We start from the raw sequence: 13,851 nt of genomic DNA, 5'->3' as shown, positions 1-13,851 counted from the left end.
GGGCCACTTTCCATCATTTATCAAGTGTCCTGGCTAACTGGGGAGGTCCCAGGAGATGGGAGTTTAGCCAATGTAACACCCATCTACAGGAAGGGCCAGAAGGAGGATCTGGGGCACTACAGGCCTGTCAGCCTGACCTTGGTGCCAGGGAAGGTTATGGAGCAGGTCAGCCTGACTGCCAGGACAGCCAAGGGATCAGGCCCAGCCAGCATGGGTTTATGACAGACATGTCCTGCTTGACAAGCCTGATCTCCTGCTATGACAAGGTGACCTGCCTAGTGGATGAGGGAAAGACTGTGTCTTGGACCTTAGTAAAGCCTTTGACACTGTCTCCCACAGCATTGTCCTGGAGAGGCTGGCTCCTCGTGGCTTGGATGGGTGCATTCTATGCTGGGTAAAAAACTGGCTGGATGGCCAAGCCCAAAGAGAGGTGGTGGATGGAGCTACATCCAGCTGGCGACAGGTCACAGGCGGTGTTCCCCAGGGCACAGCGCTGGGGCCAGTTCTGTTTAATATCTTTGACGATCTGGACAAGGGGATTGAGTGCACCCTCAGTGAGTTTGAAGACAGCACCAAATTGGGGGTGTGCATTGACCCACTGTAGGGCAGGAGGCTCTAAAGAGGGTTCTGGACAGGCTGGACCGATGGGCCGAGGCCAATGGCACGAGGTTCTACCAGGCTCAGTGCCGGGTCCTGCCCCTGGGTCACAGCAACCCCAGGCAGCACTACAGGCTGGGGGCAGGGGGCTGGGAAGGTGCCTGGTGGGAAAGGGCCTGGGGGTGCTGGTCAGCAGCCGGCTGGGCATGAGCCAGCTGTGTGCCCAGGTGGCCATCAGCATCCTGGCTGGTATCCGAAAGAGTGTGGCCATCAGGAGCAGGGCAGTGCCCGTCCCCCTGCGCTGGGCACTGGTGAGGCCGCCCCTGGACCCCTGTGTTCAGCTTTGGGCCCCTCACTGCAGGGGGACGTGGAGGGGCTGGAGCGTGTCCAGAGCCGGGCAGGGGGCTGGGGCAGGGGCTGGGGCACAGGGCTGATGAGGAGCGGCTGAGGGACCTGGGGGGGTTCAGCCTGGGGAAGAGGAGGCTCAGGGGGGACCTTATCGCTCTCTACAGCTGCCTGACAGGAGATGGTAGTGAGGTGGGGGGTTGGTCTGTTCTCCTAAGGTAACACGTGACAGCACAAGAGGAAATGTCTTCAAGTTGTGCCAGGGGAGGTTTAGATTGGGTATTAGGACAAATTTCTTCATGGAAGGGGTTATCAAGCATTGGTACAGGGTGCCCAAGGAAGTGGTGGAATCACCATCCCTGGAGGTATTTAAAAGGCACATAGATGTGGCAGATGGGGACCTTGTTTAGTGCTGGACTTGGCAGTGCTGGGTTAATGGTTGGACTCGATCTTACAGGCCTTTTCCAACCTAAACAATTCTATGGTTTTAAATGATGCCAACAAGAGGATAGCAATAACTTTGCTAGTACCTTACATATTGATAACACCAAACTATGGAGAAGCTTGGGAGAAAACACTCCTCCATGTGAAGGCTGCATTCAGATATAGGTATTCATATAAATCCATTATATGATCTCAGTGTAGGCCTCACTGGAAAGATGTTTGTGTGTCATAAAACTACAGCACTTCATAGTATTGTCTTTGACCAGCCCATAGAAGAATTACGTTATTGTTGGTGTAGAGTGTGGGAGCCTTCTGTTTTCTGATGGTGTTAAAGCCCACATTTTTTTGGCAGAGACCTGTTTATTTTAAGCAGTACCTCATTTCCCTAAAAAGCCATTTGAGCTCCTCTAGCTTGGACAGCATCTCAATCAGATTCTTAAAAGAGAAACCCCAAAGCCCCCATTCCCTCCCCACCCCAAAACAAGCAGAATAACTTGTTTTCATTTGGTGAAATGTCTAGCAATACCAATAGCTCAAATCTTGACACTTCTTTCTGCTAACATGAGTTCTTTAATGTTGCACAATGCACTTTTCATTCACCCTCCTCTTGCTTGAGCTTCAGTTTTCTTGGCCAAGTTTATAGAGAGACAGACTGAAAAAAGATGCCATGATTTGTCTGCAAAATTTACAGATAGAGATGAGAAGATGGGGAACTTGGGGAACTGTGTCTTTTTGTTTTCCCTTTTGCCCTCTAAGGTATGACATCCATTTACTCTTGCACCTTCTGATTCCAATCCATTTGAATACTTGCATCCAACTGAAGTTTAAGCAAATAGTTTTCTACAGGAGAGGAGGACCTACTTGTATAATGTGAAAATCTTTCTGCCTCCATAAAATTGACTTTGCGAGCTGCGGTTTACATACACAAACCATTCACACACATGCAGGAAGTTTTCTTGACTTTTGCTAACGACAGTAAAGTCAATGAAATTAGAGAATAAATGATTCGTTGTAAATACTTAGTGAACTGTGACTAAGCACCTTTTAATAGAAAGTGTCAGTGTTTTAATTCCAGAGGCTAGACTGTTTATGAATAGTTATATTTTATAAGGTACTTTGTCATGGCTTGCGAGATATTTACAGCAAATCTTTTTTTAGTGATTTTTTTTTTTTTTTCATTAAGAAAACTCATGAGAATTTCCTGAACATACAAAGCAGGCTCATGATTGCACGGTATGTCACTGAAAACAACTTACCCTGCAGTTTGTATTTCCTTCTATCTTGATGGACTGGGTTCTTAAAACTAGTGTTATTACCATACCTACCTTTGTAGAAAATGCCTTTGTGGGAAAAGAGAGGCAGCGGGGGGAAAGAGAGGAAAATGTTTGTGTAGTTCTAAAAACATATTTATACTCCCTACTTTTCTGTAACTGTTCGGACAGCTGCCAGAGAACGTTCCTACCAGTTAGGATATATGAGTCAATTGGGGTTATTTTCATTTCATTAAAAGAAAACCAAAACCCCAACCAAACAAAGAAAAAGACCCCACCCACCTTATTAATATTTTGTTTTTAAATTAAATATTATATGCTACTCCCTGTCATAGTGATGGAGGAACAGTAACCATTAGATGATGATTAAGCTTCTGGGGAAGAAAAGGGAGGAAAACCCTCATACATGGAAGTGATTTTTTCGATCCAGCTTCGTGCAATTTTGTGTTTTACCCTGTCAGCCATTGATGAACAAATTTATCCTCCTTAAATCCTTCTTAAGCCAAGGTTTAGGAAGGCCCTCAGTTGCAAAGTCTTGCAAAGTGATTCAGTGAGACTTCTGTGCTGAAATCTTATGAACGGCTAGAGCCAATAAGGGATTTGGTGTTTTCTAGGCATCAGGCAAAAGCTCTTGAGAATAGTAAAAATTACCTCTCTCATCTGGAGGAGGAGGGAGACATTAGGAGCCTGACTTTTTTTTTTTTTTTTTTTTACTGCATTTATTTAATAAATAAATCCCTGTCTCCAGCGACTGTTTTCCTAAGTAAGAGTAACTCGTATATAAGCATTGTTGTTAGAATAGTTAGCAGAATTCAGAAGCTGAATACTTTCATTTTTATCTTCTCTAATATCCAGTGTATTTCTCCTTAAAGGTAGTATAAAGCATGCTTGCGCGGTTAGGGACTGACTTCTCTCAGCTGTACTTTCACTAGCAGATTGGAGTCTGCTAGTTTCATGGATGATTAAATAAGAATGAAAATAAAAACAGTATAAAAAGAGGCTTTTCTTTGTTCAGCAAATGTTCCCCATTTAATATTTTTATACAATACTTTTTAAGTTGTCTCCAGTTGATTTGATGAGTCTCTTCTGATCAGTCAAAAGCAAGATGAAAGTAAAGCAAATACTAAGGCAGTAGAGGCTATGTGGGAAATTTATTTGAATCCTAGAAAGTTTTAATTTTTTTTCAAAAATAAATGTTAAAATAGCACAATTCTAGTTAGTGGGTTGTGGCCAAAGTATTTTTTGGAAGACTTTTTTCTACTTTTCAGGTTGGTGAGTTAGTTTCAGACGTTTCTGCTGTACCTAGTAATCTCCAGTTGCGTATAAAGCCTAGGATTTTTAAAAAATATATAAACCTACAAAAATCAAGGCCAGCAATTTCACGTATTTTTTGATCCCATTTGTAGCTTGTCTATGTCTTTTTTGAGAGCTTAATCAGGAAAGTGAATATGACTTCATGTGTGTGTATTTTTTTTTCTTCCTGCTTTTACTTCATAGCAAAGTATATGCATATGCATAGCAAAAAAACCCTGCAACTTGTTTGTTTGTTCCTTCATCCTCATTGATAATAATGAATGTGTCTGCAGAATTTTGGGAGAAATAGATTTAAATTGTTCATTTCAGGGAATGGAGACACAGTGGTATTAAGACCATGGCTCTCAGGTGGGTTCCCACCCCCCTCTTAATAAGGAGGGTGTCTTGTGCATCTTCTCCCATACTCAGCTGTAAAGACCACCTCTTCTCCCACTGGCTGCTGAATATCACTTCTGTTGCCATCCCTGGTAACCACACTAATTGCTTACATGGAAAAGGAATATTAGGAAAATATTAAGTGAAGCTAAAAATACATTAAATATGATATAGCAGCTGGAAACAGGGAAAGCCAGCACCTTCCACCAGCCAGATCTCCACGGACCACCAGCAAAGTGCTCCGGGGGCCACTGCAACCATGCAACCACATAACGTGCTTTGGAACATTTACATCAAATATCACCTTCTGCTTTTTACCTTGACCTCAGAAGACTTACCCAGCAAACGATAAACAATAAACTTACATAGTGTGCCCCAGAGGCTTAGTTTCTAAATAAACTCTGTATGATGCCACACATTTTCGAGGAAGCAGAGCTTACCGTAGACCACACAAATCTCAGCCACGAGCATCATTGCTTGTGTGTTGAGTGATGCCAAGCTGGAGCTTTAAGAAGTGACGACTGTGCCTGGATATAGAAGCACAGTCAGGGTGTTTTAAAAACACAAACAAAACAACAACAAAAAAAAACAACCAAGAGAATACCTCAGCATTTTGTGGCTGCCCCCTCTGTGGCACCAGTGTACTGTGAAGCACAGCTCTTGTTCTCTCTTCTCCGGCTCCAAAACTGAAAGGAAGGAAAGAAGACATGTTCAGTAACTGCAGCATGAAGGGAGACATTAATTACTCTCCTATAACAGATCATTCTGATACCAAAAATTACATTTGCTTTTGACTCTGTAGTGTGTGATTCAGTGAAACCACAGCTTTTCTGGGAGAATTTGGTCTTTCCCTATGTCCAACCAATCATTGCTTCCTTGGCTTCTAAGGAGGAAGAGTAAGGGAAAGACGAGAGGCTGAATACCGTTCCCTCAAGCACGGCAATTCCTGACTTTTGTCTATAGACATTAATTCTTATTTTGGAAACTTGGTTCTCTTTAAAAATTGCTTGCCACTGAGCATCTGTCGGTATCGGTTAGGATGCTGCATGTGTGCCTAATTTCAAGAATCTTGTCTTCTGCAATCATAGAAATGTGTTCTAAGTAGTTGGAGGTGCTCATTGGAATGACTTATGGACTGGTATGCTTTTTTATTTTGCCTAGCTTATCTGTTTTAAAAAGTAAGGGAATTAGGGTGTTACTTGGTGTAATTTCATATTATGTCCTGCAGATACAGATAAGAAAGCAAAGTACAGTATCCGTGGTAATGATTTTATTTGTTAACTCATGTACTGGCATAATGCTGGGTGGACTGTATATAAAACAACCCCAGCCTTTTAAAATGTTTATACTTGATTACTGGTTTTACCCCTATTTGAGCACTCTGAAATTTGTAAATTGAAATTATAATTTCGTATTAAGATATCAATTCAATCTAACTAAAATTTTATAGTAAATTATCTCAGAATTGTCAATTATTCAAATCTAAATGCTTGTCGGTAAATAGGAAGTCATGCACATTTGGCCTGAATGAGCACAGCTCATGTTTGTCTATTTTTTTTTTTTTTTTTTTTTTTTTTTAAGGCAAAGTTGAATGGATGCCAAGTGGTCCTTTACATGAACCCCTTTTGAACTACCATCAATAAATTGAAATAATTAACTGTGCATTTCTTTCATCTGATGTTCAATTGAGCTCTATGAGAGTGACACTTGTCCCTCTTTTTTTGTCTTTTATTCTTGACTCATATACTATATCATTATTAAGCAGTCAGTGCCTATTTGGTGCTTGTAATTTTGCTACTTTCCTTTGTAAACTAAATAATTTTCCATGTTTTTGAAAACTAAGTTTTTGATTGAAGTTTTTTAAGCTCTTATGCTTCAACCTTAATTTGCTTATGAGAAAATCTTTCTGAAGTCCAAATATTCAAATTTTCAGTTTCCTACTTTCCACGGAGCCACTTTTCCTTGGAAAAAAAACATAACAAAACAAAACAAAACAAACCCAAAACAACAACCAAAAAAACAAACAAAAAAACCCCCCAAAAAACCAAAACCCACAAAACCCCAAAAAACAACCCCGTTTGAAAAATCTAAGAAAACTGCCTCTTATTTCCTTTTGATCGTCTTTGTGCTCAAAGTGATTATTTAATAATTTTAGTGCACAAGAGGGTTAACGTAGCCTGTTGCTTCTGTGTAAATCCCTATCCTTAAGTCTTGGGAGGGACCTGAGGTGTGGAAGAAGAGGGAGTAACTGTCTATATTGTCATTTGGACATATAGGAAAATAGAGGTTTGATCTATAGGTTGTGTATACAGGAATATCTTTTGCCAGTATTTTCATCCTTTGGTTTTTAGTTTGGGTTTTTGTTTTTCTTTTTTTCTTCATCCCATATACTTCATTAAAGAATATATTTTGTCAGTAATAAAACAAGAAAAATAACTGTGTTTTTAATGAGGCATTAATTGTCTAAGTGACGATTTAGTGTCTGTGCTCAGTATAACTGTTTGAGAGAACATTTTGGACAAAATTAAGAACTAAACTGTAATTAGTAGACACAGATGTGGTCATCTTCCAAAGTCCTTGCTTTTGCTTTTGTAGCAAGTAGGTCAAGACTAGGGTGACTGTAAAACATCAATATTTTGTAAAACTCTTCTTTTCTTCTTCCAAAAATTCTGCCAAATTGTACTTAAATGAAGTCTTCTGAGGAAAAAGCCTGTAAGAGTTCTTTACTATAAATACATTTTTGTGATTTTAAGAAGAATGGGGTATTTATAATGGATTGAACCAGAGCTTCTCTGCTCTGTGTTATCTTTATAATGTTTGCCATAAAGTGCTTCCAGGCGACATCTTGACTTCTGTAATTTTTTTCTTCCTTTTCATTGGTGCCTGGAACAGATTATTGTGGGTTATAACATTTTAAAACATTTAAGTAATCCATTTGAAAGCAGGAAAAAGAACACACCATTGATATGAAATTGCACTGAGTTTCCAGAAAAGATTTTATCAGACAACTTCCAGTTTCTTACTCTGGGGAGAAGGTTGCATAGTTTGATTTCTGAAATAAAATACATTTTTTAAGCATTTAAAAGACACAAAGTATGTCATTTTCAGTGAAACTGATGTGTCTTACAGCAGAATTTTACTTTCAGAAAAAATGAGAGTATTGGTATGCTTGGTGTTATTTGAAGTCAAACCTAAATTTAAACCAGCTATTCAAAAGAATTAGTCTATATTTTAATTGTTGTGCATCTTTTCTTCTTAGTTGGATATATTTTATCTGTGCCTGGTGGGAAAAAAATTTCTGCTTCTATTTTTCACTCACAGCTTCAGTGATAACATGGAGTAACTACTGTAACAGTTTAGAGTATGTGTGATTTTTTGGTAATTAGGAGCTTGTGGTGCTTCATGAGTTGTAGAAGGCATGAACTGCCATGCCCCTACATCATTAACTGTAATTTAGAGCACTGATTTCCAAGCTATGATCTGTGGACCACTGATGATCCAAAAGTCCAGGTAAGTATTTTACAGCAGTTTTGTTTAGTGTGTATAATAGCTACATCCCCCCGCCCCCCTGCCTAGAATGACTGCATATATTACTTTCATAGTTAGTTTTTACAGTGTTTGTGAGAAATGCTGACATTTTTAACACTCTTTTGATCTCAAATATTTTGATATTTTTGAGATAATGTTTTTGACACCTCTTCATGTTTCTCCCCATTATTACAGTGAGTACTGTAGCATCTATCTGACACATACTGTGACAATGAATAATGAGAATAAATGCATAGGTGGACTTTTCATATCATTTTGGTTTACTTTTAAAACCAAATCTAATTTTATCATTTACCATTAAAATAAAACTAATTTGCAAAGCCTGATTTGTTAGTAGAGCACTTGTTACCACCTGGCCGTGGGAGGCATAGCGGGGTAACTGTTGCTCTTTCTGCCACAGACCACCTGTGGATGTGTTGCTTCCCTTCGCCAGGCACTGACTTCAGGAAGGGTAGTAAAGTAAAAAAACTGATGTTATAAAGCATGTTAACATCTAATAAGGAAGTGCGTTCTTTGAGAATTGCCTATAATTACTGTCATGTAACACCCAAAGATCTCATTCGTGAGGTTGTGATGTGAATTTTTGAAACAATGAAAAATGGTCTCGATGTTTTGGGGAATGTAAAAAGAATAATATTATTTACTTAAAAATTAGCATAAAGCATTCATCCTTGTTTATATTTTGTATCTTGTGGATTAGTTTAAATTGTCTTGTGGGTTTAATCTAGATTTAAAATACCTAGGGATTTCCACATTCGGTTAACACTTATAATGTATGTATACAGTCAAATGATGTTTTGACTTCCCGCTCTCCTCATCACTTTTTCGCCCTGTCCTCATGAGAGCAGACTGAAAATTCATCTCTTTTGGCTTTGTTAAATTCCATTTGCGTTTGGGTATATTGTTGAGATGAACTTTTTCCTAGAACAGAAATGACTGATCATAGTCCAGTCTGCCTAGTCTAGAAAGAGAGTTGTCTCATTTATTTCCTGAAAAACTGAACCCCTTTGTGAATGAGCAAATGGAACATATTATGCTATACAACTGGAATAAATTATATCTTTTTCCTTTGCCAATCATAAGGATTTGTAAAATTAATTTATGTTTAAGGCACTTAACTGTTAGTTTGGTGTATTCTGATTAGTATACAATGGTACTGAAAAGGGTTCTTGCCACAGCTTTGTGTTGGGATAAATCTGCTGATTTTCAGCAGTTAGAAAGTGTTTACTATAGTGTAAGACAAAAAAAAGGAGCCCCGAACCCACCAGGGTGAAGTCTACTGTTTTTCATTAATAAGCAGGACTTTTAAAAGTACCTGTATAACATAGCTGCCCATATTCTAGCTTGTACTTAGGTTACAAAATCACACTTATTCTCAGCAAATGGGTATTGCATTTACAACAGCTTACAAAGAGTAACCAAGTTAGTTCAGTGAAACCATATGCAGAAAGATTATTCTGCAGAGCTTTCAGCAAAACTGAGAAAATTAGGTTTTGATGGAATTTAGACATATTCACCCTGAAAGATATGTACCTGTAAATAGTTTGTTGGAAGTAGACCTGTATAGCATCTTGCATCAAAATTGACAACATTTTGCATATTGACAGTTCATGAGGTAATAGACCAGGCGAGAGGAAAAATATTTTGAAAACAGTTTGCTTAAATGCATTTTCTAAGTTGTGTTTTTCATATGCATGAATCCATTTTTCACGTCTTAACTGTAGTCACAGCAGTTTTAAGTATGGATCATCTTACAACACTTTCTGCTTGAAATGAGACTTTAATTTACATATTTATTCTTCCAATCACATAATACACAGTATTCTGCTTTGATTTTATGTACGATGTTCCTCATGAAGAGAAGTCATGGCAACTGTGGGAAGCTTCTACCAGAGGAGTGAAAGAAAGCAAATGCCATATCTGTCTCCAAAAAGGACAAGGAGGATTTGGGGAAATGACAAACCAGTCATCCTCACCTGGATCCCTGGGCAGAATCATCCTAGAAACCATTTCTGAGCTTGGTAAGAATCAGAAGGTGATCTGGAGTTGTCAGCATGGATTTATGAAGGGGAAATCATATATGAACAACCTGATAGCCTTCTGTGATGAAAGAACCAGTGCCATGTATGGGGGAAGAGCAGTGAATGCTGTTTACCTTGACTTCAGCAAGGCTTTTGACACTCTGTCCTGTAATGTCCTCATATAGAAGCTGATGAAGTAGATAAATGGAGGGACAGCGAGAAGACTGGAAACTGGCTGATGGGCTGGGTTCAGAGGGTTGATATCAGCAGCATAAGGTCCATCTGGAGGCCAGTTATTGGTGGTGTACTTCAAGGGTTGGTCCCCAGGTCATTACTGTGTAATGCCTTCATTAGGGACCTAGATGATGGAACACTGTGCACCCACAGCAAGTTTGTTGATGATATAAAACTGGAAGGAGTGACTGATCGACCAGATGGGTGTGCTGATATTCAGAGGGACCTTAACAGGCTGGAGAAATGGGCCAAGAGGAACCTTATGAAGTTCAGCAAAGGGAAATCCCAAGTTGTGTCCCTGAGGAAGAATAACCCCAGCCACCAGAACAGGCTGGAGGCTGACCATCTGGAAAGTAGCTTTGCAGAGAATGCAATGGGGAGTCCTGATGGACACCAAGTTGCATGTGTGCCAGCAACATGCTCTTGTGGAGCATCCTGGGGTACATTAGGCAGGCTGTTGTCAGAGGGTGAGGGATGTGTTCCTTTCCCTCTGCTTAGCTGTGGTTAGACCCATCTGGATTGCTGGCTCCATCGCTGGACTCCCCAGTACAAGAGAGATGTGCACGAACTGGGGCAAGCCACTAAGATGATTAAGGGACTGGAGCATCTCTCATACAAGGAGAGGCTTGAGAGAGCTGGGACAGTTGAGCCTGGAGAAGAGAAGGCTCAGGGAGATCTTATCAATGTCTATACATAACTGATGGGATGGAACAAAGAAGACAGAACCAGCTTTTGTTCAGTGGTGGTCGGTGACAGGGCGAGAGGCACTGAGCACAGACTGAAATACAGGAAATTCCATTTAAACGTAGAGAGAAAACTTTTTTACTGTGAGGGTGGTCAAACGTGTGGAGCAGGCTGTGCAGAGAGGTTGTGGAGTGTTGATCCTTGGGGATGCCCAAAACCCAACTGAACTCAGCCCTGAGGAAACTTATCTGAGCAGAGGAATTGGACTAACTATCTCCACATGTCCCTTCCAACCTCACCTGCTCTGTGATTCATGGAGTAGCAGTGGTATAGTGGTATCTGCTTTTTTCCCCTTTTTTCCTTCTGTCCTGCAAGATAGTAATTTTCCAGGTATGAATATGAATTTATTAGGGCAAAAAGTGATATAAAATTTGTACTGCATATATTATAGTGTACTCAAAGAAATATTAACAAAAGTTGCCCTTTCTAAAGGGAAAATTTAGGATATTTTTTTGTTTCCACAAGTCATTTAAACGTTCAAGATCAGCTTAAGAACGTGATTCAGAAGGTTCATGCTTAAACGAAACACTTTGGGTCAAGACAGAGTGACCTCGCATGGAGTTGGGAGACTTTGACATCTCTGAAATCCATTCCCTGAGGATTTTGTGTTATTCTTGATTTATGGTGGTGTCACTGAGGACAGGGTTTGTCTTTTTGTGAGAAGAACTGGACTTTTCATTGGTGAGATGTTACACATATTTAATCCTGTTGTCTGGCAGACCTTACCATTTAAAAACTCATGATGTAAACAAGCTACTTCCATTTTCAAGTAGACAAAATTGCTCTTACAAATGTTTTATCTTGTTTAGATCTTACCTCAGTGGAGCAATGAACTTGGCTGATACCTTTGGGTGTTGCTTTCCACCATAGTAACTGAGAGGTATCTGTAGTGAAAACTATAAAGTAAGCATTAATATCTTTTTAATAAGCTCGAAATAATTATTCATTATGGCATCTTTTCCTGGTTTTAGAATGTTATTAGTTGTAAGCATCAGTGCAGCTTTATTTCAGACTCGATACAGAGTTCAAATAACCATTGGTTAGTTCCAGGTTACATACTGCTTTAGAATGTGGTCATATCTAATTTTAAAGTATTTGAAGTCACATAGTCCAGATTTCTTTTTGTGTACTTGTTTAACATCAGAAGACCTCCCAGTTCTTGGTTAAGCTTGAGTTTTCAGTGTTTCCAGTGGTGAAACTTCTGTTCTTTCTGAGATGGTTATAGAGGGTTTTAGCTCTTGTTTTCAGATGTTTTCCTTCTAGTTTGCTCTAAATGTTCCTTTTCTAAATTTTATCCCATTACTTGTCACTATGCACTTTTGAATAATTAAGTGGGATTTGGTACTGTTTCTGTTCTTTTTGTTTACGCTTTTCCGATTTCTGCAGACATCATCATGGCTTAATTTTATACTGAAAAATACCCGTTTTGTAGCTGATATTTCAGTTTCTTCCTGTGCTTGCTGTTCTCACTACCATACACATTTTGGAAAAAGCATTTTCATTAAACTGAGTTCCTTTTAGTAAAGATTAAATAATTTAGTAATCAAATTCTTAGAGTTAAAATTTTAAGAAGTGAATAGGATGTCTCCACTTGCTGAATAAGTAGATGGTAATTAATTTTAGTAACTTCCTATAGCTTTTCTTGACTTTGTAGAAGTAGGAGAGCAGGGAGTTACTGCTGTTCACATCATCAGGGTAGTGAGATACATTCCTCAGTTATTAGACAAGAAAATGTGACTAATTGTCTACCAGAGTGTAAGTCTAATAAAAGGAAAAAGCGTGGTCTCTCTCCCTTCAGGAGTTAGAGAAAGGTGTCGATAACACTTTCAAGCATTACAGAAGTACCGGAGTACTACCCGGGGGTGATGGGACAGACATACAGTAATGAGCTGGTAGAGAAAGCAATGCTGGAAGACAGTTTGAAGTCATTACTGATCAACTCAACTTCATAAGCAAAATAACATAACTGTTCACCAGTTAGCTGGATATTATATAGCCAGTTCTCTATATACCTACCTTTATATCTACTTTGATATACAAATTACCTAGTCTGTGCACATGTGTATGTACAAGCAAGTTCTAGTCTTGTGTCAGTGATGCTTGTTTAAATACATGCAGCAGTGGCAGCTGGGACCATTTTCATTCACTGGCAAAGGTGTTAAAAATGCAGGATTTTGACCAGAATTAAGGCACTGAATTTAGTGCTTGAAATACAGACACTTCTGTGTGCATCCATGTGTCTTAGTCAACTATAGGAAATGGAAGCTTTTGTACGTACTGTTCTCAGCCATATCTTAGCGAGCTTAATAATGTAAAACTCTGCAGCAGTTTGTTAGAACAAATCCATAAAGTTTATAATGGACAGGAGGAAGGACCCAGATTTGGGCACTGGGGAGCACTCCCAGGTTCTACAGTTCAAATGTAATGTATGTAGATAAACATATGCCTTAAGGTTTCTCCTGTCCTCTGAAGAGGACTACTTGAATTTGGGAATTTTGGACCCTGTTGCATTCTTCATTAATTGGGGACATAAGACTAACCATATAGATTAGATAGGTTCATTTTAAAAGGTTGCATGATTCCTAGTTGGCTCTTGGGTCTTTGTATTGGAGAATGAGGCTATTCTGCTCGTTTCTCGGGTTTTACGATAGCATGGTTTTGTCCTGAAGTGTTCAGAGTAACATGGAGTAGCTCAGTGCAGCTCAGAATAGGGGACCTCACTATTTGTCCTTGCAGCTTTTAAGGTAGCACAAGGAAGAGTGCCATCCTGGAGTAAACCGGATTGTCAAAATATCCAGTCTACTTTTTCAGCTGTTCCTTCTGTGAGGATGTAAAAAAAAAGCATGTATGCTTTGTCTTGACGTAATTTGGCACTTACATTTGTTAGTACTTTTATGTAATGGGCTTAGCGCAACCTCCTTTTAAGTTTACACCACCCCTGTACTAGGGAGAAGCTG

The 13,851-nt window shown here is 39.4% G+C and overlaps 1 protein-coding gene across 6 annotated transcripts in view; it reads left to right on the top strand.

Moving 5' to 3' along the window:
* Window positions 1-13,851, top strand: part of SUPT3H (SPT3 homolog, SAGA and STAGA complex component) — a 277,886-nt gene that overhangs the window by 118,684 nt on the left and 145,351 nt on the right. Inside the window, exon 1 of one of the 6 annotated variants that reach the window (XM_056343024.1) lies at window positions 9,795-9,916. The exons of the other annotated variants lie outside the window; for them this stretch is intronic. The gene's annotated coding sequence lies outside the window, so the exon portion shown is untranslated. Of the gene's footprint in view, window positions 1-9,794; window positions 9,917-13,851 lie in introns of those variants that run through there. 6 annotated transcript variants of the gene reach the window in all.

Source organism: Falco biarmicus, chromosome 6 (assembly GCF_023638135.1).
Source record: "Falco biarmicus isolate bFalBia1 chromosome 6, bFalBia1.pri, whole genome shotgun sequence".
In the NCBI taxonomy this organism is placed as follows: Eukaryota; Metazoa; Chordata; class Aves; order Falconiformes; family Falconidae; genus Falco; species Falco biarmicus.
The sequence above is the reverse complement of the archived record's forward strand: the minus strand, read 5'-3'. Positions and strand labels throughout refer to the sequence as shown.